A 6,212-nucleotide genomic window follows, 5' to 3' on the forward strand; every position below is an offset into this window, starting at 1 on the left:
ACAAACCCAGAAATGTGTCAGGGAGAGTTTAGAGATCCCCACAGGATCCCCTCCAGTGCAGCCCTTCCCTCTGAACAAGCCTCCTCCCTCCTGTGCCCCCCAGCCAAGCCTCTGCCCTCAGGGCCGGGGGTCCAAGGCGTGAAGCCCCTCCTGGGCAGGCAGAGCTGCAGCAGAGCCGTGGGGCAGCTCTGCAGCCCCGGGCCCAGTTCCCTCTGCAGAGCACAGGGCAGGGAGCAGCTGCCCGGCCCTGGGGGCTCTGGGAGGGGGCACAGCTGGCTCAGGGTGACGCTGGCCCCAGTGCCCGGCTGTGGGCAGGGCTGTCAGTGCAGCCAGGGCAGCAGCTCAATCTCCCTTCATCCAGTGCCAGCTCTGGGACTCTTGGCTCTCTCCCCGAGGTTTCCTTCCAAGCTGGGAGTTTCCTCCAGGATGCAAATCTGTCCTGTAGCATCTTTGTGTTATCTGAAAGGCCCAGATAGAGGAGAAAAGCAGAGATGCTACAAGTGTGAAAATGCTGTTGGGTTGGTGAAATGAGCCAGGGGTGTCCTCAGCTACGAATGTGGTGCTGAGACCTTGAGAGAGGAAGGGACATTTGGGGGTCTGTGGTGGATCCATCTGCTCCCAGCAGCACCTGGTGATCTTTAAGGGAAACATGGGAGTGTGAACATTCTGCATTTGAGAAAAGTGAAAGCCCAGAGAAACTCTGAACAGGTCATAACGACAGAGCACCTCCCCTGAGTCTCCACTCATCATCTTGCCTTGCAAAAGTTGCTCTGTTCTCCCTGAGGGCAGCAGAAATGCTGAGTGCTTCTGATATCCAAGAATACCAGGAGAGATATGGGGGGAGCTTAAAAACAAAAACCTCAGAACTCTTAAACACAAAAGGGTGTCTGTGTGTGTTCCAGGGAGGGTGGATGGGAAATGGCTTTGATTGTGGTTACATATCTCCTCTAACTGTTCACTGTCTTTTTCTCCGTGGCAGAACCCAATGCCCGGACACAGCCAATGTCCAACAGCAGCTCCATCAGCCACTTCCTCCTGCTGGCATTGGCAGACACGCGGCAGCTGCAGCTCCTGCACTTCTGCCTCTTCCTGAGCATCTCCCTGGCTGCCCTCCTGGGCAACGGCCTCATCATCAGTGCCGGAGCCTGCGGCCAGCACCTGCACAGCCCCATGTTCTTCTTCCTGCTCAGCCTGGCCCTCACCGACCTGGGCTCCATCTGTACCACTCTCCCCAAGGCCATGCACAATTCCCTCTGGAGCATCAGGCACATCTCCTACTCAGGATGTGCTGCTCAGGTGTTTCTGTTTGTCTTCTTTATGGGAGTAGAGGTTTCCCTCCTCACCATCATGTGCTACGACCTCTACCTGTCCATCTGCAAACCCCTGCACCATGGGACCCTCCTGGGCAGCAGAGCTTGTGCCCACATGGCAGCAGCTGCCTGGGCCGGTGCCTTTCTCTACGCTCTCCTGCACACGGCCAATACATTTTCCCTGCCCCTGTGCCAGGGCAATGCCCTGGGCCAGTTGTTCTGTGAAATCCCACACATCCTCAAGCTCTCCTGCTCCAAATCCCACCTCAGGGAACTTGGGCTCATCGCTGTCAGTGTCTGTTTGCTCTTTGGCTGTTTTGTGTTCATTGTTTTCTCCTATGTGCAGATCTTCAGGGCCATGCTGAGGATCCCCTCTGAGCAGGGCCGGCACAAAACCTTTTCCACGTGCCTCCCTCACCTGGCCATGCTCTCTCTGTTTGTCAGCACTGCCATGTTTGCCCACCTGAAGCCCCCCTCCATCTCCTCCCCATCCCTGGATGTGGCACTGTCAGTTCTGTACTCGGTGGTGCCTCCAGCCCTGAACCCCCTCATCTACAGCCTGAGGAACCAGGAGCTCAGGGATGCCCTGAGGAAAATGATGACTGGATTTTTCCAGCAGCAAAAAAATGCCGGTTTTGTTCTCCATAGCTGCAGTGTAACTCAGTGCAGGCCCAGCCTGTCTGATCAAGTTTTTCATAGTGGTTGTGTGTGTGCAGGGTTTCCTTTTTCATTTTGTGATAATGTTGTGCACAATGAAACTTTATTTATCCCATCATCATCCCATTACTGGGATCATTCATCCTATTTAGAATTCACTGCTGGCACCTCGAATTTTACCCAGAGAAAATGGAAATGAGGAATCACCTCCTCTGTGCACTTTAGCAAAAGAAAGGATCCTGCAGCAACTTCTTTGTCAAAAATGCTTCCTTTGAAACCTCATCTGAATCTGGCAGGGCAGTGCCTGTGTGCAGAGGGGGAGAGAAGCTGAGTCCCAGCACAGCAGCAGGGCCAGGGAGCAGCAGCACTCGGTGCTTTCAGAGCTGCTCTGTTTAGCCTTCCACGCTGTCCTTCTGTCCTTGTGTGAGTCCTCAGCTCTGGCTGCTGCGCTGCTGTCCTGCTCTGTGGCTGTCCTGTGACCACAGGAGGGGTAGACAGTTTTGTGTTATTTAAAAGTAGACAGCAGAGGCTGGAATTGCTGGGCTGATCAGTGAAGTTTTTCAGAATTTTATGGCCCTGGGATGTGAGTCACAGGTGGATCACAGCGAGTCCTGTAGCTGCCAACCTGAACATGAATAACAGAATGGACAAAGCTGCAGCTTAAACATGACTTAAAAATAAATTCCCAGAGTCGCCAGCCCAGAGATCGTGGTCTGTGAACTGGAACAACCACATTACAACAGGGACTGCAGACCCACCAAAACCCCACTCAAACCCAGCTCAGAGGGGCCATGGGGGCCCCATGGCAACCACTGGGTACCAAAGCAGTGAAGCCGTGGAGAGCGAGAGGCTCAGTCGCTGACATTTCTGTGGGACAGGGCTGTCGTGTGAGGGGTGGGGGCTTTAGATCACAGGGGAATCATTGCCCAGGGAGTTTTTGTTCAGGTCTGTAGTGCATTGATGCTGCCTGGACTCCAGGCACCCACCAAAGCTGCTCTCTCACTCCTGTCCACAGTTGGACAGGAGAGAGAAAATATAACAAAGGGTTCATGGGTTGAGATAAGGATCAGGAGAGATCCCTCATCCAACACCATCCTGGGCAAAACAGGCTCAACTCACAGATATAAAGTGAATTTATTAATAACAAAATCAGAGCAGGATAATGAGAAGTGAAAGAAGAGCTTTCAGAACACCTTCCCCCACCCCTCCATCCTTCCCACCGATGGCGCAGGAGACAGGGAATGGGGACTGTGGTCAGTTCATCTCCTGTGGCTTCTCCCGCTGCTCAGGGAGAGGAGTTGTTCCCCTGCGAGACCGTGGGGTGCCTTCCCACGGGAGACAGTTCTCCGTGAGCGTCTCTGACGTGGGTCCAATCTGACGAGCAGCAGTCCTCCCAAAACTGCTGCGGTGTGGGTCACTCTTCCATGGGGGTCAGTTCTTCAAGGCCAGGCTGCTCCAGCCTGGGAGCAGGGCCCCTCTGCACCGGGTCTGCCCCTGGATCACAGTCTCCTGCAGGCATCCGCCCACTCTGGCATGGGCACCTCCCCCAGGGGCTGCAGGTGGATCTCTGCATCCCCCATGGATCCCCAGGGGCTGCAGGGGCACAGCTGCTCCACCATGGTCTCACCATGGCCTGCAGAGGAATCTCGGCTCTGGCTCCTGGAGCACCTCCTCCCCCTCCTTCTCCACTGCCCTTGGTGTCTCCCTGTTGTTTCCCTCACATGTTCTCCCCTCCTCCTCTTCTCTGACTACAAAAACACTGTGTCCCACTTTGTTTTCATTTCCTTCTGAAATCTGCTATCACAGCGGCGTTACCAGCCTCTCTCAGTGGCCCAGCCTTGGCCAGTGCCATGTCCATCTTCAGACCCATCGGGGATCGGGTCTGCCAGACACGGTGGAAACTTCCAGCAGCTTCTCACAGAAGCCACCTCTGTGGCCCCCCCCCCGCTACCAAAAACCAGGCTGTGCCAAACCAACACACACAGGAAGGAAAGCACGGAGCCCCAGCGCTCCAGGGCAGGTGAGAAGCAGCTCTCGCCATGCCAAGGTCAGCCGGAGCTGTCAGGCGGCCCCAGGAGCCCAAGGCAGCCAGAGCTGTTCCATGTTCCCTTGGTTCCGTGGGCCCTGCAGTGTCACAAAGGCCCCTCAGTTCTTTGGGCCCAGCAGTGCCACAGTGGCCCCTTGGTTCCATGGAATGCCACAGGGTCACAATGGTCCCCTTGGTGCCCCCAGCCCTGCTGAGTCACAATGGCCCCTGGGTTCCACGAGGCCACGCAGGGTCACAGTGGTCTCCAGAGGAAGGGCAGCACCGAGCCCCAGGGTTTCAGAGGCAGATGAGACACAGCCACCAGAGGCCAAGGCCAGCCAGATCTGTCTGTCCTGCCAGGTTTGTCTGGGAGCAACCCTTGGATATTGGGAGTTTGGGAGGTGGAATCCCAGTTTTGGCCATGGGCACCGAGTAACGCAGTTCTGTGCTCGCTGCACGAGCTCTGGCGTGCCCTCGGTCAGAGAGAGTCCAGCTGCGTTACTTCTGTGCGTCGCAGAAGCGACTTCGGCATCAGGAAAAGTGCTGCTGGCTGAGCTCGCTGGCTTCTTTGCAGAGGAGACACGGCGGGAGCTGATGATATCGGCTCACGTTAGTTCGGAGATAAGAGAGAGAGGGTTCTGGTCTGGCTTCCAACAGGTTTATTGTCAGAAGTTTAGCAATCAGAACATGGCAATGGTCTTAATCTGAGATCCCGCCAAGAGGCTTCTCCCTCAGTTTTAGAGGGGGTTTGAAAACTGTGGGCAAAGGGGAAAGCAACCAAATGAGTTACAAGCCAGGGGGAGGATACAATTTAACAAGAACTACTGGGAGATACAACAAAGAACCAGTGAACAACCGAGTAAGAGGGAATTTTCCCGAACAGGGAAAGGCAGTTTGGAGCCGGGCGCAGCCCCGGGGGGATGCAGCTTAAGCTTCTGAGCGGCCCATAGACCCACCCTGCGAGTCTGTGTCCCGGGGAAATTCGATCCACGGGGGGGTCCGGGGTTGATCAGCATCTCATTGCCCCAGCCCAGCAGTGGGCTGGCTCATAGCAACAGCTGAGAAGGATGGGTTTTTCCACATGAAAGAAAAGCACAAAGTCCAGGTGTTTTGGGAGAAGATGAGAGGTGGCCACCATGGGCGAGGGCAGCCAGACCTGTCTGTCATGGCAGCTTTTGTCTGGGAGCAATCCTTGGATAGACAGAATTTGGGAGGTAGAATCTCAGTTTTGGCCATGGGCGCCTGGAGGAGAAGGACGGTTCTTTTTCTTAGGAAGGAAAGCATGGAGCCCCAGGAGCCCCAGGGCTCCTGAGCCAGCCCCTGCTGCCCCCGGGAGGGAATTTGGGGAGGGGGCAGAGGGGGTGCGCCCTTCGTTCAGCACCGAGCTGGGCTTGGGGCCACAGGAGGAAGAGGCCGATGGGAAGCAGATCCTGCAGGGGGGACAGGGCTTGGGCTCAGGGCAAGGTCCTGCCCTGCACACCTGGCTCATGTGTGACCCTGCCCTGGGAAGGGAGCGGGACATTGCCATCCCCACGGATCAGGGCTGGGAGCAGCACTGGGACCACAGACATGGAAATACTGGGAGCCACTGGGACCGCACTGGGGGCTACTGGGAGCTACTGGGAATGACGGGTGTGTGCTGGAGGCAACTGGGATATACTGGGAATGAATGAGATCATGCTGGGGGCAACTGGAACCATGCTGGGGCAACTAGGGTGACTGGGAATGAGCATGCTGGGGGAAACTGGGAGCAACTGGGAGTCTGTGCTGGGGGCCACTGAGATCATACTTGCAGTGACTGGGACTGTACTAGGGGCAACTGGGACCAACTGGAACCATGCTGGAGGGAACTAGGATCGCACTGAAGGTGACTGAGATACTGGGAGTGACAAGGAGCATGCTGGGGGCAACTGGAACCATGTTGGGGGCAACTGGGATATACCGGGAGCAACTGGGACATCACTGAGGGTGACTGGGAGTGGCTGTGGGCAACTGGAATCATGCTGGAAGCAACTGGGAGGAAGTGGCAATGACCAGGAGCATGCTGGGGACAACTGGGATATGCTGAGAGAGACTGGGAGTCACTGGGATCATGCTGGGAGTGACTGGAAGCGTGGCAATGGCCTGGGCTGGCTGATGTGGGGCCTCAGAGTGCGCAGGGAGCACTGTGACACTGCGGGGCCCCTGGAACTGTTATAAACGACCCAGATCTGATATGG

General features: G+C 56.2%; 1 pseudogene; it reads left to right on the forward strand.

Annotated features, from left to right (window-relative positions):
• The first annotated feature begins 675 nt into the window (after window positions 1–675).
• LOC116437417 lies at window positions 676–1,917 on the forward strand (annotated as a pseudogene).
• Window positions 1,918–6,212: the final 4,295 nt, after the last annotated feature.

The sequence above is a fragment of the Corvus moneduloides genome, chromosome W (genome assembly GCF_009650955.1).
Source record: "Corvus moneduloides isolate bCorMon1 chromosome W, bCorMon1.pri, whole genome shotgun sequence".
NCBI lineage: Eukaryota > Metazoa > Chordata > Aves > Passeriformes > Corvidae > Corvus > Corvus moneduloides.